This window comes from Pseudophryne corroboree, chromosome 3, assembly GCF_028390025.1.
Source record: "Pseudophryne corroboree isolate aPseCor3 chromosome 3, aPseCor3.hap2, whole genome shotgun sequence".
Lineage (NCBI taxonomy): Eukaryota > Metazoa > Chordata > Amphibia > Anura > Myobatrachidae > Pseudophryne > Pseudophryne corroboree.
Genome location: NC_086446.1, coordinates 303,442,387 through 303,469,594, shown reverse-complemented (window position 1 = coordinate 303,469,594; position 27,208 = coordinate 303,442,387). Strand labels below are relative to the sequence as shown.

Here is a 27,208-nt window from a genome sequence, read left to right as displayed (position 1 = left end):
AGGAGCAAATTTTTTCGAAGGAACTTTAAGACGTAAATTGCGTGTGGAGACCCAGACTTGATCTCCTACTCGAAGGCTGGGAATGGCTTTCCGTTTTCTATCAGCAAAAGACTTATAACATGCAGATGACTTGATCAAAGCTTTACGTACTTGTTTTCAATTCTCAGAAAACTGTCTGAGTGCCTGATCCGCGGCAGGAACCTCTAAAGCTGGTAAAGCCTGGAACTCTGGAACTCGAAGATGGAATCCGTAGTTAGTAAAGAATGGAGTAGATCCCGAAGAAGTATGGTATAAATTGTTATGAGCAAATTCTGCTAGTGGGAGGAAATCCAGCCAATCGTCCTGTGAAGAAGACATAAATAAACGTAGGAAGGTCTCCAGATCCTGATTTACTCTTTCCGTTTGTCCGTCTGATTGGGGATGATAGGCAGATGTAAAGTTCAATTTTATTCCAAAAGAGCAGAGAGATCTCCAAAATCGGGCAACAAATTGTGGTCCACGATCGGAAACAATTTCAGTGGGCATTCCATGTAACTTAAAGATTTCTGAGATGAATAATTTTGATAACTAAGGTGCAGATGGAAGACCTATCATGGGTATGAAATGTGCCATTTTCGAAAAACGATCAACAACAACCCAAATGGTGTTTCGTCCTTTCGAAGGAGGTAAATCAGTGATAAAGTCCATAGAGATATGAGTCCAGGGTTGAGTCAATATGGGTAATGGATGCAGAAGACCTGGAGGTGAACCTTTTGGACTCTTATGTTGTGCACACTTTGGGCAGGAAGCTATGAATCTTGTACATCTGCTCTAGGTTGGGGCCACCAATACGAACGCTGAATTAATTTTTGGGTCTTAAGTCTCCCTGCATGACCCATAAAGGAAGAATTATGTGCCCACATGAGCAGTTTCTTTCGGAGTTCGGGGGCTACGAAAATTTTCCCTGGTGGCGGAGTTGGAGTGAGCTGAGTTGCACAGAAAGAGGCTGGATCCAAGATGAGTTGTTTCCCTGAGAAATCTGAGGGTTCGTTGGAGCTTAAAGAACGAGAGAGAGCATCCGCCTTCTTGTTTAAAGGACCCGGTCGATAAAAGAGCTTGAAATTGAATCGTGTGAAGAATAGGGCCCACCTGGCCTGCCGTGGATTGAGACACTGGGCTGTCCGCAAATATAACAGATTCTTGTGATCGGTGTAAACAGCAATAGGATGTAAAGCTCCTTCTAACAAGTATCTCCACTCTTCAAAAGCCAACTTAATAGCTAACAATTCCTGCTCACCAATGGCGTAGTTATGCTGAGCGGATGAGAACCTTCGTGAGTAGTAACCACAAGGATGAATCTTTCCATCTTCAAAGAGTTGAGACAGTACTGTTCCTACCCCTTCTGTAGAAGCGTCCACCTCCAGTATGAAGGGTCGATTCAGATCAGGTTGATGAAGGATGGGTGCTGATGTAAAAGCTTGTTTCAGGGTTTCAAAGGCTGCTATTGCTTCTGGTGGCCAGCAGGATGGACTTGCTCCTTTTCTGGTGAGGGCAGTAATGGGAGCCACAATGGACGAATAACCTTTAATTAATTTTCTGTAGAAATTTGTGAACCCCAGGAACCGCTGAATACCCTTCAAAGTAGAGGGTATGGACCAGTCGTGAATTGCCTGAACTTTAGCTGGATCCATCTGTAAATCGCTACTTGAGATAATGTAGCCAAGGAAAGGAATGGAGGGAACTTCGAAGGTACATTTCTCCAGTTTACAATATAACTTGTTCTTCCTCAGTCGTGTTAGCACCTCCTTCACTTGAGCTCGATGAGTCTCCAGATCTTTAGAGAATATTAAAATGTCATCTAAGTAAACCACCAAACACTTGTAAAGCAAGTCTCTAAATAATTCATTGACGTAATTCTGGAAAACAGCTGGGGCATTACACAACCCAAAAGGCATTACTAAATACTCATAATGCCCGTCCCGAGTATTAAAGGCTGTCTTCCACTCATCCCCTGGGCGAATGCGAATCAGATTGTAGGCTCCACGTAGATCTAACTTAGTGAATATTGAAGCCCCCTTCACCCGGTCAAACAATTCTGGAATTAGCGGCAGGGGATACAGATTCTTGAGAGTTATATCATTGAGTCCCCGGTAGTCAATGCAGGGCCGTAGACCTCCATCTTTTTTTTTTTTACAAAAAAGAATCCTGCTCCTGCAGGGAAGGAAGATGGTCTGATAAAGCCTTTAGCTAAATTTTCTTGGATATACTCTGACATTGCTTGAGTCTCTGGTAGTGACAAAGGATAAATTCGGCCCCTGGGAGGAGTCTTACCCGGTATCAAGTCAATTGGACAGTCCCATTTCCGATGAGGTGGCAGGATGTCTGCCCCATGCTTATTGAAGACATCTAGAAAGGACCGGTAAGCCAGTGGCAATTCCGAGAATTGAGTTGTGCACAGTGGTGCCACGGTTGTTAAACAAGTGTCGAAACAGGTTTTACCCCAGGAAAGAATCTCCATGGTCTGCCAGTCAACTTGTGGATTGTGTTTTCGCAACCAGGGGAGCCCTAGGATAACGTTATGAGAGGCTTTAGGAATCACGAGAAAGGAGATGACTTCGGAATGCAGTGCCCCCACCTTGACTTTGAGTGGTACAGTACGAAGGGTAATGACACCGTCTGGAATACGACTTCCATCCACTGCTGTGATGGAAACAGCCCGATCCAAAAGAGTTGTCTGAATTCTGGCGTGCCGAATCAGAGCAGAAGAGACAAAGTTCTCCGCAGCACCAAAGTCGAGCAGTGCAGAAATCTCGAAGGAGGAAGGTGGGACTTCCAGGCAAATTGGCAATACAGGTTCCTTCCTTACACATGATTCCATGGAAACTCCTAGCTTAACCTCTCCTGAATAAGCTAGGAGTGGTAGTTTCCCGGCCGCAGGCTACAGAATTTGACGAAATGATCAGATGATCCGCAGTACATGCAGAGATTTTCCTGGCGACGGCGTAGGCGCTCCTCATTAGAAAGACGAGAACGATTGACCTGCATTGGCTCCCCCATGGGAGGTGATAGTTGTCGTGCACGAGAGTCCTGCCGGAGTCTTGAATGTAACTGAAAACTGGAGCGCTCTGACTTGGACTTTTCTAAGCATCGTTCCCTAAATCGAAGGTCTACTTTGTTGCACAAGGATATTAAATCATCCAACTTGGCAGGAACATCTCGTGTGGTCAAGTCGTCTTTAATTTTATCGGATAACCCGTTCCAAAACGTGGCAACCAATGCCTCTTCGTTCCAATTTAGTTCAGAGGACAAGGTGCGAAACTGAATCACGTACTGACTGACAGAGCGAGATCCCTGGCGAAGACGAAGAATCTCTAAGGAGGCTGAAGTAGTTCTGCCAGGCTCATCGAAGATCTTGCGGAAAGCGGATACAAACGCAGAGTAGTTCGAAAGAATAGGATCGGCTCTTTCCCATAGAGGAGACGCCCACTCCAATGCTTGACCGGTCAATAGAGAAATAATATAGGCAACTCTTGTTCGAGGAGACGGAAAACTGGCAGCCTGTAATTCAAATTGAATTTCGCACTGATTTAAGAATCCTCTGCATAACTTCGGGTTCCCATCAAATTTACTAGGAGATGGTAATTGTAGGCGAGATACTGGAACTGGCGCTGTTGACACTGGAGGAGAAGATACAGGAACTGAAACCTGAGATGAAGTAATAGCAAGATGAAGCGTATCTAGGCGAGCAGACATAGATTGCATGGCTTGAATCAGTTGTACTTGCATGGATTCTTGTGCACTTAAACGAGACAGGATACTGGCCGTGGCATCACCTCCAGATGCTTGCTCACCCGTCGGATCCATTTGGCCAGTGCTTACTGTCAGAGCCGGTAGAATTTGTGAATCCGTTGGATGTGTGCTAGCGGTAGAAGTGCATGCCTCTGCAAGGAGAAAACGAGGAGGACAAATGTAGTTTCTTCTCATATGCTTTTATTAACGGAAATACATATAAGAGCTGATATTCAAAGAACAAAGATGAAGAGTTCCAAGAGATTAGGTTGCAGAGTATTCATGGGCAGAGTATTGAAAAGTCTGTATAATAAACGACTGTCTGATATGGCTAGTGAATACTGCAGAATCTGCACGTTGGATAGTTAATTGTCGTGACTGAAGAACACTGAAGGGGTTTTGCAGAATGGATGCTTGTTAGACGTGACTGAAAAGCACTGAAGAGGTTTTGCAGAGTGGATGATTGTTAGACGTGACTGAAGAACACTGAAGAGGTTTTGCAGAGTGGATGATTGTTAGACGTGACTGAAGAACACTGCAGAACTGCTGGGAAATCCTCTACGGATAGACCTTCAGGAGACACTGTCCTAAGTGGCAAGCTGTGACCCGCGAGACCGGGGTAACCACTGGTAGTTGTGCAGCAAACGACAGCTGAGGTGAGAGTTCCGTGGAGCTGAAAATCCAAGAGACACTGAAAGGCACACAGGTGGACCTGTGGGAGCGCAGAGCTAAAACACCTGTACTGGGACAGAAACAAAGCACTGGCAAGGTTTGAAACCGGATTGCTCCCTTTACCAGAGAGCTCAGCCTGTGATTGGCTGGAAGAGACCAGAGACCAAGTCCCATTGGCATACTATGAATTAGTCTCCAACATGGCGGCTCCCAGTACTGCAGACACGCCAGAGAAGGGGAGCTTGCTCAGGCAGCCTCCCTGCACAGTGCTCCAGAGCATGGGATCTTACACAGACAGCCTCCCTGCACAGTGCTCCAGTGACAGCAGGCCGCACAGTCACCAGCTCCCTCTCAGCTGCAGCACACCAGCGGCCCTCATAGACCTCCACCGCGGCAGCGCTAGCCATCTGACAGAGAGCCCCTGGAGATCATCACCAGAGGTGAGTCCCTGGTCCATGACACATGGCTCTAACTGTGCGGAGTTTGCATATTCTCCCCGTATTTGCGTGGGTTTCCTCTGGGTACTCCGGTTTCCTCCCACAATCCAAAAATATATTGGTAGGTTAATTGGCTCCCAACAAAAATTAACCCTAGCGTGAATGTGTCTGTGTACATGTGGTACGGAATATAGATTGTAAGCTCCACTGGGACAGGGACTGATGTGAATGGGCAAATATTCTCTGTAAAGCGCTGCGGAATATGTGTGCGCTATATAAAATAACTGGTAATAAATAATAATAATACTGTAGTATGCAGACGTCCTCGTATCAGAATCCCGGATAGGTATTTGCTTGGTAGAACTTTGTGTCCAAAGTGAAAAAGAAAGACCCCTCATATTTATCCTTTGGGATTAATATTTTTATCACTACTATTTACCCCTCATCTGCAGAGTCTAATGATCACTTAGGATTTGCAAGCCAAGATTTAAATGAGAAAGTGTTGGAGAAGGGGACATCGACAGGTTTTTTTTGTGGGAGGACGCAAAGCTTTATTCTCTGTCCAAAAGGACATGACTTTTTTAGCTGCCCATAGATGGCAGAAGTCAGATTTTGGGGACATATAATAGTCTGTGAGTTGCAGACATCTGTGGGGTTCCAACAAGTCTGCCTGGTGTTTTAAAGTGGCAATCATTTTACAAAAATAAAACAAAGTTGGTTTTGCCTATTAAATGATTGCTACTTTAAAATATTGAGTAGACTTCCCGGTATTTTGCCCAAGTGCAGAACAGACGTTGTCCTGGGGCCCCACGGAAGAGTTGTCGTGGTCCGTTGCTGCCGACATCACTCCCAAAATCATGCCCTAGAGTGCATTGTGCACGCCATTATGGGATGCATGCGCCGGAACTAAACGTGCAAGTAGGGGAACATGGTTCATCACCAAGCACAAATATGGTGATGATCAGCCCCCCCCCACCATTCCACAATCTGCAAAAAGGCGAGGGGGAGGAGCTTTAGGCGGGGGGTATATTAATAAAAACATTCAAAAAATTACACATTTGGAGGGTGCAGGGTGTGGGGGGATTTAACTGGGCAACATTGACACTGGGGGTAAGGGTGGGGGCTCTGCCAGGGGATCTCTCACCACCAGGGGGTGTGGGGCTTGATATATCAGAGGATCTTATGAAATTACGGGCAATATTTCTGATGGGGGATGGGAATTAAAATGAAAGTGGAGGCCTATGGACACAGGATTGGGGGGTGCGGTGCAAAACATCCACTAGGTATATATATATTTTTTAAATTAAATATTTAAATATATCTTTAAAAATATCTTTAAACTTTATTCAATTAAAGAACAACAATTTCTGCGCGATTTTGGGGAAAAAAGCTAAGTGGTTAAAACAGCCGATGACGAACCTAATTGTCATCTGCAGCAAAGTGCCCAAATAAAAAAAATGGGAAAAACCCCCAATTGCTTCTTCCCACTGGCAATGAACACTGGTGGGGAATCATGGGCAGCATATAGAAATAGAAGGGGACTATGTGCACAGTCACCCCCATAAAGACACCTCGGGGGGGGGGAAGGGTAGCTACTATCTGTTGAGCACTTGTGACTGAACCCTCACTCAGAGAGTACTTGCCCATCCTGGTACTGTACCTCTGGCCTTTGGACAATATTACCCTGGTACTCAAACATAGTGCATGCTATAAATGATTCCCCCATGAGAAGTCTAGCCACTATAAGAAAAAAACAAAACATCACCACTGTTAATAAACGCTTACCTAACATTTTCAGTATTTCTAATTATTAATTGTTCTGACAGAATATCCATCAGGAAAATTATTTACTGCTCCCAAGGTGCTGGTTTGCAAATTTCACAGAAAACAGTCATTCAATAATTTATATCTGGACCCTGGGGCGATTGGACACACATATCTAAATTGCCCCAGATTGCTGTAAATTAGAAAAGCTTCATCCCTCTAGGCAGATATTTAATTACGTCTACTTACAGGAATTCCTGGAGCAGTTATCACGTAAACTATAATTATATGCTTCTCAGTTATTGCAGGTATATTTTCAGATTAATAAACTTTGATATATGTAATAATGTCAACAGAGATGAATGTATTAGATACAAACTTAATATTGGCTGGTAAATCAAGAACGTGCTCTCTGCCTCCTAAAAAAAAAAAAAAAATGTATATCAGTCAATAAGAAGGTGAAGAATATATAGAATGTGCCCAAAGCTAATACTTTCAATATTTTAAATAATATAACCCTCTACTAGAACAGTTCAAAGTACAGATATCTAGATTCTGTCTGATCAAGGATTGCTGTACACATATATATTTTCCTATTTCCGACTTGGAAATATACATGTTTTTCTATGTGGCATTAAAATTTACTCTGTTAAACTTCATTCATTAGACTGAAAATCCTCTCTGTCCTCCATATGATTACAATATAATCTGTGACCTAAATTTGAATGTATCCAGGTAATTTGTTTCTTGCTAAAACAAAACAAACCAGCAATTAAAATTATTTGCTTTCATTATGAAACATAAAAAGTGCCTTAAGCTGCGCTCTAAAGGTCTTTGCCAAAAAGATATAAATTATTCTAGCATCAAGCAACATATAGTGTTATGTCATGCTATCATTGTATAACTGCTCAGTTATAAATGTGGAATATTTATTGTGGAAAATCTTCCAATACTACATTTTGTCTGGATTTTTTTTTGTTTTTGTAGAAGAAAATCTTTATATATAAATATCTATTAAAATGTAACTTTTTGTTATAAAGAAACCTGACTCACTGTATCCTCTTCACTTCAAGATAATATGCAAAACTAAATTGTGATTGTATTGTGGCAGATTACGTTACTATTTACTAAGGGTTAATCACAAACAGGTTTACAGCAGTACAAGTTCATAGCAGTACAGGATCACTTTAGTACAGGTCCAATGGACCTGACGTCCCTGCACCCCCTTCTGGATGCTAGTCACCGTGTTCCCTTGTGACTGGAACACTTAACACTCTCTTACGGGTGCCTTTAATCAACTTATTCAAAACACAAGACTCTCTTGATGCGCTAATTGGACTTAGAGTAGTAGGGTATATATCTTATTCAATGATTAGAACCGGCTGCCTTATTTCACTAAGTTCCCTGTTAGGAGGAACCAGAAAACAAATATGTAGCAATAGTGAAATTGGCACCTTGGAGCTATTATAACACTCCTACTAGTAAAAATAGAGTGATTCAATGCCACATACAAGTGTTATAATAGCTCCAAGGTGCCAAATTCACTATTGCTATATATATATATATATGAAATGGGGGGATATGGGTACCGGCGACTAGTGTTGTTTAAAACATGATCATCAAAAGTTAGAATTTATGAGCCAAAAAATATATAAGATTAACAAACAAGTTTTTTTAATAATATATAAAAGTGGAATAAAACATAAAAAATTCACAAGCACTGGTAAAAGCATAAAAGTCTTTGTAAAAGTTAAGGAATTCTGACTTAACTTTTAAGATAGGCAATGGGAGTCACTGCAGGGAATCCAACGCGTTTCGTCACACCAGACTTCTTCAAAGAATCCTCCAACTGTACCTTTTTGGCAGGTACAGTACCTTTTTTATGGTCTGTACTGATTTTTAAGACTCCAAAATTCCATTGATAGTATAGGAAAAGGGGCATGACCACGCCCCATTTACCCGTGGCCATGTCCCTTTTCCTAATTTGTACCGATTTTTATGTTAATTGTACAAGTGAGGCACTAACGGACAATGGGATGGCGCACTATGAGGGTGATTCAGGGTGAACGCAGCTGCTGTGTGCAAATACTAATGCTGCAGGAGGCGTCATAACGCAGACACTGGCCTAGGCACTCCTAGAATATGGGGCAACACTCCCATTTTCAGGAACACTCCCGGCGCTGCCCCCTTCCCACCCTAAATGGCTGCAGCATGTCAATCAGGCTGCAGCTTAGGGTGCACTGCAGTGTTGTACGCAAACCATCAGGCCCCATGCTGTCAAGAGACGGACTCTGTTACAATAAATAAGGGATTGAACTACAGAAAGCATTTGATAAGAATAGTGCACACTGCCCTTGGAGACAATCCTAGTAACATTCCATGCATTACAAATACTATCCTACAGAAGACTGATCAGAAAAGGCGCAGTGTCTCTACACTTACAGTAATCACCACCTATTGCCGGACAAGTCTCCTCACAGACTGTGCTTTACATGATAGAGGATAGGACTGTGGAGGTTTGGGTTGTGTTTCAAGCTGGATGGAAAGTATTGCTGAACTTACATATAACTAGAAGAAAACCATCTCAAGCACCAAAATAGTTTTGCAAAATACAAATTATTTATATTATATACAGAGTATTTCTAAAGAACAATGGGGAAGATGTATTAACCTGGAGAAGGGATAAAGATGTGATAAGTGGAAGGTGATAACGCACCAGCCAATCATTATGGATTTGAAAAATTACAGTTTGGAGCTGACTGGCTGGTGCATTATCACCTTGCATTTATCACTTCTTTATCCCTTCTCCAGGTTAATACATCTGTCCCAATGTTTCTTTCTCAGTTAGCAAGGAAGCAGAATTCTGGGGGACCAACCTGTTTTTCTGTCCTGGTTCTTCCAGTCTCCAGAGGCGGCCATTATTCATGAGAAAGCTGCCTATACATGCACTAGGAGCCAGCACATTGTGAGTATTGGCACATGTTCCTGTCCAGTTTCCACACTACAACTGCCAACATCTCCGGCATATGATCTATGTTGGGAAATATCAACATATCTATAATACTGGGAGAGTATCAAGATACCCATTATTATTTTTACTTTATTTAGGATTTACATATAATACACAACATAAGTAGGAGCTAATACATTTGTAATTTTATTAGAAAAAAAATGCTTCTCCTAATTCCACCAAATCCTTTCTGTTGATACAACCGGAAATGAGTCTTCTTAAATTCAGTCTAAAAATATAAGATCATCTGGAGTTTGTGTATAGAGCCCCATACATGTCCAAAGCAAATTTATAGTGAGCTTGATAAACACACAGATTGCATTATAATGACAAAGAGCTTCCAAAATAAAAACACTCCCGGTATTATTAAACTGGCTCCCAACACATTAACAAAACACTGTAAACAGTGCAATGTTCCAAATGTAAAACCATAGTATTGAATTTAGTATATATAGAGAAATGGGCACATTCCAAATACTTAGAAACCATTTCAGTTATACATATTTGCAAACAATTCTAACAGAGATTATTTCATTTTAGTAAAGGGCATTTTACTGGGTGAGGTATAGAAGATCCACACTGTCTAGATACACAGTCAATAGGTCCACAGGTATAAAAGTTTGACAGATGAAAGGTCAACAGTGGTTAAGGTTGACAGGTACAAAAGGTCAACATGACAACAGTTGACACATGTATTTGGTCACATTTTGTATAATTCATGTTCTGTGACCACATCAGTAGAAACGTAGACCTTCACTGGCTCACCCCATTTGGGCAAGGTGGCTCGCTCCACTCGCCATAGGTTACTTTTCCCAATAGATATCCACATGGATAGTAAATCAAGGAAATGTTGGGAAAACATAAAGAAAACCCTCAAAAACATGTCGACCATTTGACCATTTGTGTTCACCAGTATCATGTCGACCATTTGAACCTGTCGACCTATTGTTTGTCTAACTAGACAGTGTAGATCTATCATGCGGATACCCATTTTACTAGTAAGGTGTAGATTTGCAGTGCACTATACTGTAGTCTGCACTGGATGGAACAAAGATAATTGTTGCCTGGGATATTGCACATTTACACCACGTTAATAAACTCTACAGGATTGAAAATAACTTTAAGATGGGAAATTCAGTGCATTCAAAATCAATCACATAATCAGGGCTTGACTTAGAGGTGGACTTTAAACTAATCCTATGGCCAATTGTCTTCCTACTGAGATGCAGACAAGCTGTGGAGCTAATCTGACACTGTGTGTATTAAGACACGCCATTAAAGATTACACCAGTCCTATGCAGCTTTTTCTTGTGAACATGGCCACCTGTGTCAATGTAACTGCATTTTAGACTGACACACCCATGTACGGCTAGCCAGCCCTTTGTTACCACCCAGAAATGCCCACTGAGGATATATATGAATTTTCTCTATGGATGAGGGTTTATTTATTTTCGCTCATTTATATTATTATTTTGCCCATAATAGGTACATTGGTACTTGTAAATATTCATGTTCTTTAATCATTGATGCCAGCTCTCGCTTTTTCTTAAAGTATATATCAATAAAAGTTATTTTTTAATAATTTCATCATTTCAATTTTTCAAGTGTGCCCAGGAAAAGGCCTATAGTTGCTTTTTTTTGGTTCTTTGTCTTTTCCAAAGGACCATATCTGTTGTTTTATAGTTGTCATAACTATTTTTCTGGAGCACCACCAACTATTTGCTGAACTTATTATTTCAGTAAGCCTCTATGTTGGTCTATTAATAATACCTCTAAATTCACAGAACAAAATTATTGTATCCTGTGCAGATTTATTTCCTTTTGCCAGGTTCTACTCCTGCCAGCTAAGAACCAGAAACTAAGGCTACATTGAGCCCAGACTCACCAAAGCTAGACAGTTATTGATTGGAAAAAACACGTTACCTGGTCTGATAATTTCTGCTATATATATATCTCCGTTTGGATGGTCGACCATTCATACCAGAACACAAATATATTTATATATATTTATTGAGTTTCTTTTATAGCACAGCACATATATGTATACACACACACACACACACACACACACACACACACTGTGCATGTGTGTCTGACTGTCTGTGTGTGTGTATATATATATATATATATATATATATATATATATATATATATATATACACAAAAGTTTTAGGCAGGCATGCAAAAAAATGCTGCAAATTAAGAATGCTTTCAAACATAGCAGTGTTAATAGTTTATTTTTATCAATTAACAAAATGGAAAGTGAATGAACAGAGGAAGAATCTAAATCAAATCACTATTTGGTGTGAATACCCTTTCTCTGACGTCCTAGTGGATGCTGGGAACTCCGAAAGGACCATGGGAAATAGCGGCTCCGCAGGAGACTGGGCACAAAAGTAAAAGCTTTAAGACTAGCTGGTGTGCACTGGCTCCTCCCCCTATGACCCTCCTCCAAGCCTCAGTTAGATTTTTGTGCCCGAACGAGAAGGGTGCAATCTAGGTGGCTCTCCTGAGCTGCTTAGAGTAAAAGTTTAAATTAGGTTTTTTATTTTCAGTGAGTCCTGCTGGCAACAGGCTCACTGCATCGAGGGACTAAGGGGAGAAGAAGCGAACTCACCTGCGTGCAGAGTGGATTGGGCTTCTTAGGCTACTGGACATTAGCTCCAGAGGGACGATCACAGGCCCAGCCATGGATGGGTCCCAGAGCCGCGCCGCCGTCCCCCTTACAGAGCCAGAAGAGCAGAAGAGGTCCGGAAAATCGGCGGCAGAAGACGTCCTGTCTTCAATAAGGTAGCGCACAGCACCGCAGCTGTGCGCCATTGCTCTCAGCACACTTCACACTCCGGTCACTGAGGGTGCAGGGCGCTGGGGGGGGGCGCCCTGAGACGCAATAAAAATACCTTATATGGCAAAAAAATACATCACATATAGCTCCTCGGCTATATGGATGCATTTAACCCCTGCCAGGATACATAGAAAAACGGGAGATAAGGCCGCCGATAAGGGGGCGGAGCCTATCTCCTCAGCACACTGGCGCCATTTTCCCTCACAGCTCCGTTGGAGGGAAGCTCCCTGGCTCTCCCCTGCAGTCACTACACTACAGAAAGGGTTAAAAAAGAGAGGGGGGCACTAATTAGGCGCAGTATAAACAATACAGCAGCTATAAGGGGAAAAACACTTATATAAGGTTATCCCTGTATATATATAGCGCTCTGGTGTGTGCTGGCAAACTCTCCCTCTGTCTCCCCAAAGGGCTAGTGGGGTCCTGTCCTCTATCAGAGCATTCCCTGTGTGTGTGCTGTATGTCGGTACGTTTGTGTCGACATGTATGAGGAGAAAAATGATGTGGAGACGGAGCAGATTGCCTGTAATAGTGATGTCACCCCCTAGGGGGTCAACACCTGAGTGGATGAACTGTTGGAAGGAATTACGCGACAGTGTCAGCTCTGTATAAAAGACAGTGGTTGACATGAGACAGCCGGCTACTCAGCTTGTGCCTGTCCAGACGTCTCATAGGCCGTCAGGGGCTCTAAAGCGCCCGTTACCTCAGATGGCAGATATAGACGCCGACACGGATACGGACTCCAGTGTCGACGGTGAAGAGACAAATGTGACTTCCAGTAGGGCCACACGTTACATGATTGAGGCAATGAAAAATGTTTTACACATTTCTGATAATACAAGTACCACCAAAAAATAAGATTTTACTTACCGATAAATCTATTTCTCGGAGTCCGTAGTGGATGCTGGGGTTCCTGAAAGGACCATGGGGAATAGCGGCTCCGCAGGAGACAGGGCACAAAAAGTAAAGCTTTTCCAGATCAGGTGGTGTGCACTGGCTCCTCCCCCTATGACCCTCCTCCAGACTCCAGTTAGGTACTGTGCCCGGACGAGCGTACACAATAAGGGAGGATTTTGAATCCCGGGTAAGACTCATACCAGCCACACCAATCACACCGTACAACTTGTGATCTAAACCCAGTTAACAGTATGATAACAGCGGAGCCTCTGAAAGATGGCTTCCTTCAACAATAACCCGAATTAGTTAACAATAACTATGTACAATTATTGCAGATAATCCGCACTTGGGATGGGCGCCCAGCATCCACTACGGACTCCGAGAAATAGATTTATCGGTAAGTAAAATCTTATTTTCTCTATCGTCCTAGTGGATGCTGGGGTTCCTGAAAGGACCATGGGGATTATACCAAAGCTCCCAAACGGGCGGGAGAGTGCGGATGACTCTGCAGCACCGAATGAGAGAACTCCAGGTCCTCCTTAGCCAGAGTATCAAATTTGTAAAATTTTACAAACGTGTTCTCCCCTGACCACGTAGCTGCTCGGCAAAGTTGTAATGCCGAGACCCCTCGGGCAGCCGCCCAAGATGAGCCCACCTTCCTTGTGGAGTGGGCCTTTACAGATTTAGGCTGTGGCAGGCCTGCCACAGAATGTGCAAGTTGGATTGTGCTACAGATCCAACGAGCAATCGTCTGCTTAGACGCAGGAGCACCCATCTTGTTGGGTGCATACAATATAAACAACGAGTCAGATTTTCTGACTCCAGCTGTCCTTGCAATATATATTTTTAATGCTCTGACAACGTCCAGTAACTTGGAGTCCTCCAAGTCACTTGTAGCCGCAGGCACTACAATAGGCTGGTTCAGATGAAATGCTGACACCACCTTAGGGAGAAAATGCGGACGAGTCCGCAGTTCTGCCCTGTCCGAATGGAAAATCAGATATGGGCTTTTGTAAGATAAAGCTGCCAGTTCTGACACTCTCCTGGCCGAAGCCAGGGCTAGAAGCATGGTCACTTTCCATGTGAGATATTTCAAATCCACCTTCTTTAGTGGTTCAAACCAATGAGATTTTAGAAAGTCCAAAACCACATTGAGATCCCACGGTGCCACTGGAGGCACCACAGGAGGCTGTATATGTAGCACTCCCTTAACAAAGGTCTGGACTTCAGGGACTGAAGCCAATTCTTTTTGAAAGAAAATCGACAGGGCCGAAATTTGAACCTTAATAGATCCCAATTTGAGACCCATAGACAATCCTGATTGCAGGAAATGTAGGAATCGACCCAGTTGAAATTCCTCCGTCGGAGCACTCCGATCTTCGCACCACGCAACATATTTTCGCCAAATTCGGTGATAATGTTGCACGGTTACTTCCTTCCTTGCTTTAATCAAAGTAGGAATGACTTCTTCCGGCATGCCTTTTTCCTTTAGGATCCGGCGTTCAACCGCCATGCCGTCAAACGCAGCCGCGGTAAGTCTTGAAACAGACAGGGACCCTGCTGAAGCAAGTCCCTCCTTAGAGGTAGAGGCCACGGATCTTCCGTGATCATCTCTTGAAGTTCCGGGTACCAAGTCCTTCTTGGCCAATCCGGAACCACTAGTATCGTCCTTACGCCTCTTTGCCGTATAATTCTCAATACTTTTGGTATGAGAGGCAGAGGAGGAAACACATACACCGACTGGTACACCCAAGGCGTTACCAGCGCGTCCACAGCTATTGCCTGCGGATCTCTTGACCTGGCGCAATACCTGTCCAGTTTTTTGTTGAGGCGAGACGCCACCATGTCCACCATTGGTCTTTCCCAACGGGTTACCAGCAAGTGGAAGACTTCTGGATGAAGTCCCCACTCTCCCGGGTGAAGATCGTGTCTGCTGAGGAAGTCTGCTTCCCAGTTGTCCACTCCCGGGATGAACACTGCTGACAGTGCTATCACATGATTCTCTGCCCAGCGAAGAATCCTTGCAGCTTCTGCCATTGCACTCCTGCTTCTTGTGCCGCCCTGTCTGTTCACATGGGCGACTGCCGTGATGTTGTCCGACTGGATCAACACCGGTTTTCCCTGAAGCAGAGGTTCTGCCTGGCTTAGAGCATTGTATATTGCTCTTAGTTCCAGAATGTTTATGTGAAGAGACGTTTCCAGGCTCGTCCATACTCCCTGGAAGTTTCTTCCTTGTGTGACTGCTCCCCAGCCTCTCAGGCTGGCGTCCGTGGTCACCAGGATCCAATCCTGTATGCCGAATCTGCGGCCCTCCAATAGATGAGCACTCTGCAACCACCACAGAAGAGACACCCTTGTCCTTGGAGACAGGGTTATCCGCAGGTGCATCTGAAGATGCGACCCTGACCATTTGTCCAACAGATCCCTTTGGAAAATTCTTGCGTGGAATCTGCCGAATGGAATTGCTTCGTAAGAAGCCACCATTTTTCCCAGGACTCTTGTGCATTGATGTACAGACACCTTTCCTGGTTTTAGGAGGTTCCTGACAAGCTCGGATAACTCCTTGGCTTTTTCCTCCGGGAGAAAAACCTTTTTCTGAACCGTGTCCAGAATCATCCCTAGGAACAGCAGACGAGTTGTCGGCATTAACTGGGATTTTGGAATATTCAGAATCCACCCGTGCTGTTTTAGCACTTCTTGCGACAGTGCTAATCCCATCTCTAGCTGTTCTCTGGACCTTGCCCTTATTAGGAGATCGTCCAAGTATGGGATAATTAATATGCCTTTTCTTCGAAGAAGAATCATCATCTCGGCCATTACCTTTGTAAAGACCCGAGGTGCCGTGGACAATCCGAACGGCAGCGTCTGAAACTGATAGTGACAGTTTTGTACAACGAACCTGAGGTACCCCTGGTGTGAGGGGTAAATTGGAACGTGGAGATACGCATCCTTGATGTCCAAGGATACCATAAAGTCCCCCTCTTCCAGGTTCGCTATCACTGCTCTGAGTGACTCCATCTTGAACTTCTTTATGTACAGGTTCAAGGACTTCAGATTTAGAATAGGCCTTACCGAGCCATCCGGCTTCGGTACCACAAAAAGAGTGGAATAATACCCCTTCCCTTGTTGTAGAAGAGGTACCTTGACTATCACCTGCTGAGAGTACAGCTTGTGAATGGCTTCCAAAACCGTCTCCCTTTCGGAGGGGGACGTTGGTAAAGCAGACTTCAGGAAACGGCGAGGTGGATCTGTCTCTAATTCCAACCTGTACCCCTGAGATATTATCTGCAGGATCCAGGGATCTACCTGCGAGTGAGCCCACTGCGCGCTGTAATTTTTGAGACGACCACCCACCGTCCCCGAGTCCGCTTAAGAAGCCCCAGCGTCATGCTGAGGCTTTTGTAGAAGCCGGGGAAGGCTTCTGTTCCTGGGAAGGAGCTGCCTGTTGCTGTCTCTTCCCTCGACCTCTGCCTCGTGGCAGATATGAATAGCCCTTTGCTCTCTTATTTTTAAAGGAACGAAAGGGCTGCGGTTGAAAAGTCGGTGCCTTTTTCTGTTGGGGAGTGACTTGAGGTAGAAAGGTGGATTTCCCGGCTGTAGCCGTGGCCACCAAATCTGATAGACCGACTCCAAATAACTCCTCCCCTTTATACGGCAAAACTTCCATATGTCGTTTTGAATCCGCATCGCCTGTCCACTGTCGCGTCCATAAAGCTCTTCTGGCCGAAATGGACATAGCACTTACCCGTGATGCCAGTGTGCAGATATCCCTCTGTGCATCACGCATATAAAGAAATGCATCCTTTATTTGTTCTAACGACAGTAAAATATTGTCCCTGTCCAGGGTATCAATATTTTCAATCAGGGACTCTGACCAAACTACCCCAGCACTGCACATCCAGGCAGTCGCTATAGCTGGTCGTAGTATAACACCTGCATGTGTGTATATACTTTTTTGGATATTTTCCATCCTCCTATCTGATGGATCTTTAAGTGCGGCCGTCTCAGGAGAGGGTAACGCCACTTGTTTAGATAAGCGTGTTAGCGCCTTGTCCACCCTAGGAGGTGTTTCCCAGCGCTCCCTAACCTCTGGCGGGAAAGGGTATAATGCCAATAATTTCTTTGAAATTATCAGCTTTTTATCAGGGGCAACCCACGCTTCATTACACACGTCATTTAATTCTTCTGATTCAGGAAAAACTATAGGTAGTTTTTTCACACCCCACATAATACCCTGTTTAGTGGTACCTGTAGTATCAGCTAAATGTAACGCCTCCTTCATTGCCAAAATCATATAACGTGTGGCCCTACTGGAAAATACGGTTGATTCGTCACCGTCACCACTGGAGTCAGTGCCTGTGTCTGGGTCTGTGTCGACCGACTGAGGCAAAGGGCGTTTCACAGCCCCTGACGGTGTTTGAGTCGCCTGGACAGGCACTAATTGATTGTCCGGCCGTCTCATGTCGTCAAACGACTGCTTTAGCGTGTTGACACTATCCCGTAGTTCCATAAATAAAGGCATCCATTCTGGTGTCGACTCCCTAGGGGGTGACATCCTCATATTTGGCAATTGCTCCGCCTCCACACCAATATCGTCCTCATACATGTCGACACACACGTACCGACACACAGCAGACACACAGGGAATGCTCCTAACGAAGACAGGACCCACTAGCCCTTTGGGGAGACAGAGGGAGAGTTTGCCAGCACACACCAAAAGCGCTATATATAACAGGGATAGCCTTATAATAAGTGCTCCCTTATAGCTGCTTTATATATATCAAAATATCGCCATAAATTTGCCCCCCCTCTCTGTTTTACCCTGTTTCTGTAGTGCAGTGCAGGGGAGAGACCTGGGAGCCGTCCTGACCAGCGGAGCTGTGAGAGGAAATGGCGCCGTGTGCTGAGGAGATAGGCCCCGCCCCTTTTCCGGCGGGCTCGTCTCCCGCTATTTAGTGAATCCAGGCAGGGGTTAAATATCTCCATATAGCCTCTGGGGGCTATATGTGAGGTATTTTTAGCCTTTATATAGGTTACATTTGCCTCCCAGGGCGCCCCCCCCCAGCGCCCTGCACCCTCAGTGACTGCGTGTGAAGTGTGCTGAGAGGAAAATGGCGCACAGCTGCAGTGCTGTGCGCTACCTTTAGAAGACTGCAGGAGTCTTCAGCCGCCGATTCTGGACCTCTTCTGACTTCAGCATCTGCAAGGGGGCCGGCGGCGCGGCTCCGGTGACCATCCAGGCTGTACCTGTGATCGTCCCTCTGGAGCTGATGTCCAGTAGCCAAGAAGCCAATCCATCCTGCACGCAGGTGAGTTCACTTCTTCTCCCCTCAGTCCCTCGTTGCAGTGATCCTGTTGCCAGCAGGACTCACTGTAAAATAAAAAACCTAAGCTAAACTTTTTCTAAGCAGCTCTTTAGGAGAGCCACCTAGATTGCACCCTTCTCGGCCGGGCACAAAAATCTAACTGGAGTCTGGAGGAGGGTCATAGGGGGAGGAGCCAGTGCACACCACCTGATCTGGAAAAGCTTTACTTTTTGTGCCCTGTCTCCTGCGGAGCCGCTATTCCCCATGGTCCTTTCAGGAACCCCAGCATCCACTAGGACGATAGAGAAAGGGGTATTATGTTCGGTGAGGAAAAACTACCTGTAGTTTTCCTGAATCTGAGAAATTAAATGAGGTGTGTGATGATGCGTGGGTTTCCCTCGATAACAACTGATAATTTCTAAAATGTTATTGGCATTATATCCTTTCCCGCCAGAGGTTAGGGTGCGTTGGGAAACGCCCCCTAGGGTGGATAAAGCGCTCACACGCTTGTAAGGGCTCTACCCTCTCCTGAGATGGCCGCCCTTAAGGATCCTGCTGATAGAAAGCAGGAGGGTATCCTAAAATGTATTTACACACATACTGGTGTTATACTGCGACCAGCAATCGCCTCAGCCTGGATGTGCAGTGCTGGGTTGGCGTGGTCGGATTCCCTGACTGAAAATATTGATACCCTAGATAGGGACAGTATATTATTGCCTATAGAGCATTTAAAAGATGCATTTCTATATATGCGTGATGCACAGCGGAATATTTGCCGACTGGCATCAAGTCTAAGTGCGTTGTCCATTTCTACCAGTAGAGGGTTATGGACACGACAGTGGTCAGGTGATGCGGATTTCAAACGGCATTTGGAAGTATTGCCTTATTAAGGAGAGGAGTTATTTGGGGTCGGTCTTTCAGACCTGGTGGCCACGGCAACAGCTGGGAAATCCACGTTTGTACCCCAGGTCGCCTCTCAACATGAGAAGACGCCGTATTATCTGGCGCAGTCTATTCGTGGACAAGCGGGCAAAAGGTTCCTCATTTCTGCCCCGTGACAGAGGGAGAGGAAAAAGGCTGCAGAAATCAGCCAGTTCCCAGGAACAGAAACCCTTTCCCGCCTCTGCCAAGCCCTCAGTATGACGCTGGGGCTTTACAAGCAGAATCAGGCACGGTGGGGGGCCCGTCTCAATGAATTTCAGCGCGCAGTGGGCTCACTCGCAAGTAGACCCCTGGATCCTTCAGGTGATATCTCAGGGGTACAGATTGGAATTCGAGACGTCTCCCCCTCGCCGTTTCCTAAAGTCGGCTTTACCGATGTCTCCTTCTGACAGGGAGACAGTTTTGGAAGCCATTCACAAGCTGTATTCCCAGCAGGTGATAATCAAGGTACCCCTCCTGCAACAGGGAACGGGGTATTATTCCACACTGTTGTGGTACCGAAGCCGGACGGCTCGGTGAGACCGATTCTAAATCTAAAATCTTTGAACACTTACATACAGAGGTTCAAATTCAAGATTGAGTCACTCAGAGCAGTGATTGCGAACCTGGAAGAAGGGGACTACATGATGTCTCGGGACATCAAGGATGCTTACCTTCATGTCCAAATTTACCCTTCTCACCAAGGGCACCTCAGGTTTATGGTACAGAACTGTCACTATCAGTTCAGACGCTGCCGTATGGATGGTCCACGGCACCCCGGGTCTTTACCAAGGTAATGGCCGAAATGATGATATTCCTTCGAAGGAAGGGAATTTTAGTTATCCCTTACTTGGACGATTCCCTGATAAGGGTAAGATCCAGGGAACAGTTGGAGGTCGGTGTAGCACTATCTCAGGTAGTGTTGCGGCAGCACGATTGGATTCTCAATATTCCAAAATCGCAGCTGGTTCCGACGACTCGTCTTCTGTTCCTAGGGATGATCCTGGACACAGTCCAGAAAAAGGTGTTTCTCCCGGAGGAGAAAGCCAGGGAGTTATCCGAGCTAGTCAGGAACCTCCTAAAACCGAGCCAAGTCTCAGTGCATCAATGCACAAGGGTTCTGGGTAAAATGGTGGCTTCCTACGAAGCAATCCCATTCGGCAGATTCCACGCAAGAACTTTCCAGTGGGACCTGCTGGACAAATGGTCCGGGTCGCATCTTCAGATGCATCAGCGGATAACCCTGTCACCAAGAACAAGGGTGTCCCTCCTGTGGTGGTTGCAGAGTGCTCATCTTCTAGAGGGCCGCAGATTCGGCATTCAGGACTGGGTCCTGGTGACCACGGATGCCAGCCTGCGAGGCTGGGGAGCAGTCACACAGGGAAGGAATTTCCAGGGCTTATGGTCAAGCCTGGAGACATCACTTCACATAAATATCCTGAAGCTAAGGGCCATTTACAATGCTCTAAGCTTAGCAAGACCTCTGCTTCAAGGTCAGCCGGTGTTGATCCAGTCGGACAACATCACGGCAGTCACCCACGTAAACATACAGGGTGGCACAAGAAGCAGGAGGGCAATGGCAGAAGCTGCAAGGATTCTTCGCTGGGCGGAAAATCATGTGATAGCACTGTCAGCAATTCCGGGAGTGGACAACTGGGAAGCAGACTTCCTCAGCAGACACGACCTCCACCCGGGAGAGTGGGGACTTCACCCAGAAATCTTCCACATGATTATAAACTGTTGGGAAAAACTCGACAGGTATTGCGCCAGGTCAAGGGACCCTCAGGCAATAGCTGTAGACGCTCTGGTAACACCGTGGGTGTACCAGTCAGTGTATGTGTTCCCTCATCTGCCTCTCATACCCAAGGTACTGAGATTGATAAGATGGAGAGGAGTAAGCATTATATTCGTGGCTCCGGATTGGCCAAGAAGGACTTGGTAACCGGAACTTCAAAAGATGCTCACGGAGGATCCGTGGCCTCTACCTCTAAGAAGGGACCTGCTTCAGCAAGGACCCTGTCTGTTCCAAGACTTACCGCGACTGCATTTGACGGCATGGCGGTTGAACGCCGGATCCTGAAGGAAAAAAGGCATTCCGGACGAGGTCATCCCTATCCTGATCAAAGCCAGGAAGGATGTAACCGCAAAACATTATCACCGCATTTGGCAAAAATATGTTGCGTGGTGCGAGGCCAGTAAGGCTCGACGGAGGAAATTCAACTGGGTCGATTTCTACATTTCCTGCAAACAGGAGTGTCTATGGGCCTGAAATTGGGGTCCATTAAGGTTCAAATTTCGGCCCTGTCAATTTTCTTCCAAAAAGAACTAGCTTCAGTCCCTGAAGTTCAGACGTTGTAAAAGGGGTACTGCATATACAGCCTCCTTTTGTGCCTCCAGTGGCACCTTGGGATCTCAATGTAGTTTTTGGGTTCCAAAAAGTCACATTGGTTTGAACCACTTAAATCTGTGGAGTTAAAATATCTCACATGGAAAGTGGTCATGCTGTTGGCCCTGGCCTGGGCCAGGCGCGTGTCAGAATTGGCGGCTTTATCCTGTAAAAGCCCTTATCTGATTTTCCATTCGGACAGGGCGGAATTGAGGACTCGTCCTCAGTTTCTCCCTAAGGTGGTTTCAGCGTTTCACCTGAACCAACCTATTGTGGTGCCTGCGGCTACTAGGGACTTGGAAGACTCCAAGTTGCTAGACGTTGTCAGGGCCCTGAAAATATATGTTTCCAGGACGGCTGGAGTCAGAAAATCTGACTCGCTGTTTATCCTGTATGCACCCAACAAGCTGGGTGCTCCTGCTTCTAAGCAGACTATTGCTCGTTGGAATTGTAGTACAATTCAGCTTGCACATTCTGTGGCAGGCCTGCCACAGCCAAAAATCTGTAAATGCCCACTCCACAAGGAAGATGGGCTCATCCTGGGCGGCTGCCCGAGGGGTCTCGGCTTTACAACTTTGCCGAGCAGCTACTTGGTCAGGAGCAAATACGTTTGTAAAATTCTACAAAATTGATACCCTGGCTGAGGAGGACCTGGAGTTCTCTCATTTGGTGCTGCAGAGTCATCCGCACTCTCCCGCCCGTTTGGGAGCTTTGGTATAATCCCCATGGTCCTTTCGGAGTTCCCAGCATCCACTAGGACGTCAGAGAAAATAAGAATTTACTTACCGATAATTCTATTTCTCATAGTCCGTAGTGGATGCTGGGCGCCCATCCCAAGTGCGGATTGTCTGCAATACTTGTACATAGTTACAAAAATCGGGTTATTATTGTTGTGAGCCATCTTTTCAGAGGCTCCTCTGTTATCATGCTGTTAACTGGGTTCAGATCACAGGTTGTACGGTGTGATTGGTGTGGCTGGTATGAGTCTTACCCGGGATTCAAAATCCTTCCTTATTGTGTACGCTCGTCCGGGCACAGTATCCTAACTGAGGCTTGGAGGAGGGTCATAGGGGGAGGAGCCAGTGCACACCAGCTAGTCTTAAAGCTTTTACTTTTGTGCCCAGTCTCCTGCGGAGCCGCTATTCCCCATGGTCCTTTCGGAGTTCCCAGCATCCACTACGGACTATGAGAAATAGAATTATCGGTAAGTAAATTCTTATTTTCCCTTCAAAACAGCATGGAAACTTAGTGCATCAGATGAAAGACACAACATGCTAATTTCCCTTCGAAATCGGAAGATGTCCAGCAGTGCCGTCAGGCCAGAACACTTATCTACTGTTTGGAGAAGTCTGTCCAGAAGTGGTCTTCATGGAAGAATTGTGGCCCAAAAAAAATACCTTTGAAATGGAGACAAGGCCAAGCGATTCAACTATGCACAAAAACACAGGAAGTGGGGTGCAGAAAATGGCAGCAGGTGCTCTGGACTGATGAGTCAAACTGTTAAATATTTGGCTGTAACAGAAGGCAGTTTGTTTGCCAAAGGGCTGGAGAGCGGTACAATAATGAGTGTCTGCAGGCAACAGTGATGCATGGGGAGGTTCCTTGCAAGTTTGGTGCTGCATTTCAGCAAAAGGATTTGGGGATTTGGTCAGGATTAATGGTGTCCTCAATGCTGAGAAATACAGACCGGTACTTATCCATCAAGCAGTACCATCAGGGAAGTGTCTGAAAAGATCCAAATTTATTCTGAAGCAGGACAATGATCCCAAACATAAAGCCAATGTCATGAAGAACTATGTTCAGCATTAATTGGATCAAGGAGTCCCGAAAGTGACAAAACGGCCCCAACAGAGCCGTGATTTTAGCATCATCTAGTCTGTCTGGGCTTACATGAAGAGACAGAAGGATTTGAGCAAGTTTAAATCCACAGAAGATCTGTGGTTAGCTCTCCAAGATGTTTGAAACAACCTACCTTCTGGGTTCCTTCAATAACTGTGTGCAAGTGTACCTTGAAGAATTTATGCTGTTTTGAAGGCAAAGGGTGGTCACACCAAATATTGATTTATCTTCTGTTCATCCACTCTGCATTTTGTTAATTTATAAATAATAAACTATTAACACTTCTATTTTTGAAAGAATTCTTACTTTGCAGCATATATATATATATATATATATATATAGCTGCACTACCTGAGCCACTTGTGTGGGTTGTAGGGAGGTCATACAGGCACGTGGAGGCCACATACACTACTGAGCCTCATTTTGACTTGTTTTAAGGACATTACATCAAAGTTGGATCAGCCTGTAGTGTGTTTTTCCACTTTAATTTTGAGGGTGACTCCAAATCCAGACCTCCATGGGTTAATAAATTTGATTTCCATTGATAATTTTTGTGTGATTTTGTTGTCAGCACATTCAACTATGTAAAGAACAAAGTATTTAATAAGAATATTTCATTCATTCAGATCTAGGATGTGTTATTTTAGTGTTCCCTTTATTTTTTTGAGCAGTGTATATACATACATACACACACGCATATATACACACAAATAGATAGATATCTATCAGGGGCCAGGTCACCATGCCTGTATTGCGGCGGACATTTCATGCACAGAAGTGCGTGTGCGGAGTCCCGGCCTGTGCTGACTACTGTGCCTGTCTATTCCAGCTTGCGCTGTCTGCTGTCTCAACTCCGGCTGCATAGAGCGCTCTGATAGGAGGGTCTGTGTGTGGCTTCGGAAGCGGAATTGATGTTGCAACACTGCAGTAGGATTGTTTGCCCACTTAGCTGTGTGGCCTTGGGGGAAGCTGCTCAGTAGTGTAGCTGTGGGGAGGGAGCGACACGGTGAGCTGGCTTCTACACTTTCATGCTAGATTTTAGAAAAATTTGTCAAGCCCTGATCTAAATAACAATTTGTAGAACTTGCGAAAGAAAGCACATCAGAAAGAGTATCACAGATGGTTCTTTCAGAAGGCAATACCTAGTCAAGCACAGTGACCAGTCAATAGCACATTTTGTCATAAATATTCCACATGAGTTAATAATTACTAAAATTTAACTCTACTCCATTCCAAATAGGAGGTTTAGGCACATAGCAATACTCAAGGGATATTTTATATAGTCAATTATTGATATTCCTGATCTATCAGTGTCGTATCTAATACTACACACACTGGGAACAATTATTAGGGCAAATATCAAGGGAGAAAGAGGGCCCCCTAATGGTTTTCCTAGCTCAGTCTAGACAATCCCAAATCCAAATTGGTCTGAAGTTCTACCCCACGAGCCAGATTCATTCAATAATTTCCTTTCTTTGATGGTGCAGTCATGGCTCAACCTCCTGCACATAATAAATAAATGAGTGCCTTGTTTAGGAATTTTCAATGCTTATTTTGGAATAAAACAGGAAATGATTTTTGATTCAGATTAAGACATGCAAATAACGATTGTGGTTTGTAAAACTTAAAAAGAAAGCCTGGGACATTCCTCTCGAAGGAGGAAAGACACATTAATAAAGGTTTCTGTAAGTGTTTATAGACCTATAAGTCATATTACATTACACATCACTTTGGATGATAAAACACTTCTTCTATTCCACTGATTCTTCAGGTCTATGAACCTCAACATGTTGTTGTCCTATCCATGCCACAGGAACTCCCCACAAAGGACCAGTTCAGAAAAGAAAAACTTCTTTATTTAATACATTTATCCTCATATTGAATTCTTAGCTTGGGAACAAAGTGAAATTGTGCAATCCGAACATGTAACATCATATAACAACTTTAGAATTTGTAAGACTATCCAAGTCAAATTGAACATTACACCAAACCATCTCTGAGGTGCTGCAAGATGTCCATAGGTGATCCATTACAAATATGAAATAAGTTTCCAAGATTTCTACAAGCAATTCAGGATATCTACACAGACAGTATTTTCATGTATTACCAAATCCACTATATACAGTATAATATCATATACCTGCAAAGAATGCTCTATAGGCAACACATCATGACTGGATTTCTAAGCAGTACATAAGATAAGTTTTATAGACATCCAAGACTTCAATACAGTATAACAGAACCAGCATTTACTGTTGAAATTCTTCCAGAGATTCGGTTACTTATTTATTACCAGTTATTTATGTAGCGCACACACATTCCGCAGCACTGTACAAAGAATATTTGCCCATTCACATCAGTCCCTGCCCTAGTGGAGCTTACAATATATATTCCCTACCACATGTACATACACATTCATACAAGGGTTAATTTTGTTGGGAGCGAATTAAGCTACCAGTATATTTTTGGATGGTGGGAGGAAACTGGAGAACCCGGAGGAAACCCACGCAAGCACAGCCCATACTACTTCTCCAAACATGGCAATAAACAATTGAAACAGAAGCCCCAATGATTTATTACACTGGACCCCAAGGCACCTTAATGGTCTAGGATTTAAAGCATAGGTCTGCAAACTCGGTCCTCATTACCCCACACAGTGCAGGTCTCCTCACAGAATCACAAGTGAAATAATTAACTCCACCTGCGGACCTTTTAAAATGTGTCTGTGAGTAATTAATACACCTGTGCACCTGCTGGGTTACCTGCAAAACATGCACTGTGTGGGGTAATGAGGACTGAGTTTGTAGACCGATGATGTAAAGCACAGGTTCTCAAACTCGGTCCTCAGGACCCCACACAGTGCATGTTTTGCAGGTCTCCTCTCAGTCACAAGTGAAATAATTAACTCCACCTGCGGACCTTTTAAAATGTGTCAGTGAATAATTAATACACTTGTGCACCTGCTGGGTTACCTGCAAAACATGCACTGTGTGGAGTCCTGAGGACCGAGTTTGAGAACCCCTGATTTAAAGGATATCCACTCTTGAGCACAGCTGGCTAAATCAAATTGATTAAGGTACTAATTAAACCACCTGTGCTCAAGCATGGTATCCTTAAAAACTGGACCGTTAGGATGCCTTGAGAACTAGTGCCCTTATTTACCAATGAGTGATAAATTTCACGGTGAGTGATAAATTGCACCAGCCAATCAGCTGCTAACTGTCATTTTTCGAACACAGTCTGTAACATGGCAGTTAGGAGCCGATTGGCTGGTGCAATTTATAACTCACAGTGAAATTTATCACTCATTGATAAATAAGGGCATACATTTGGTAATTACTGGTTTATTAGAAGACCAAAATAAAC

At 44.6% G+C, this 27,208-nt stretch overlaps 1 protein-coding gene across 4 annotated transcripts in view; it reads right to left on the bottom strand.

Moving 5' to 3' along the window:
- The window catches only part of LOC135055374 (uncharacterized), a 902,783-nt gene that overhangs the window by 45,057 nt on the left and 830,518 nt on the right, over window positions 1-27,208 (bottom strand). Inside the window, exons 5-6 of one of the 4 annotated variants that reach the window (XR_010243738.1) lie at window positions 9,518-9,672; window positions 7,021-7,060 (exon numbers count right to left, since the gene is read on the bottom strand). The exons of the other annotated variants lie outside the window; for them this stretch is intronic. The gene's annotated coding sequence lies outside the window, so the exon portion shown is untranslated. The remainder of the gene's footprint in view (window positions 1-7,020; window positions 7,061-9,517; window positions 9,673-27,208) is intronic. 4 annotated transcript variants of the gene reach the window in all.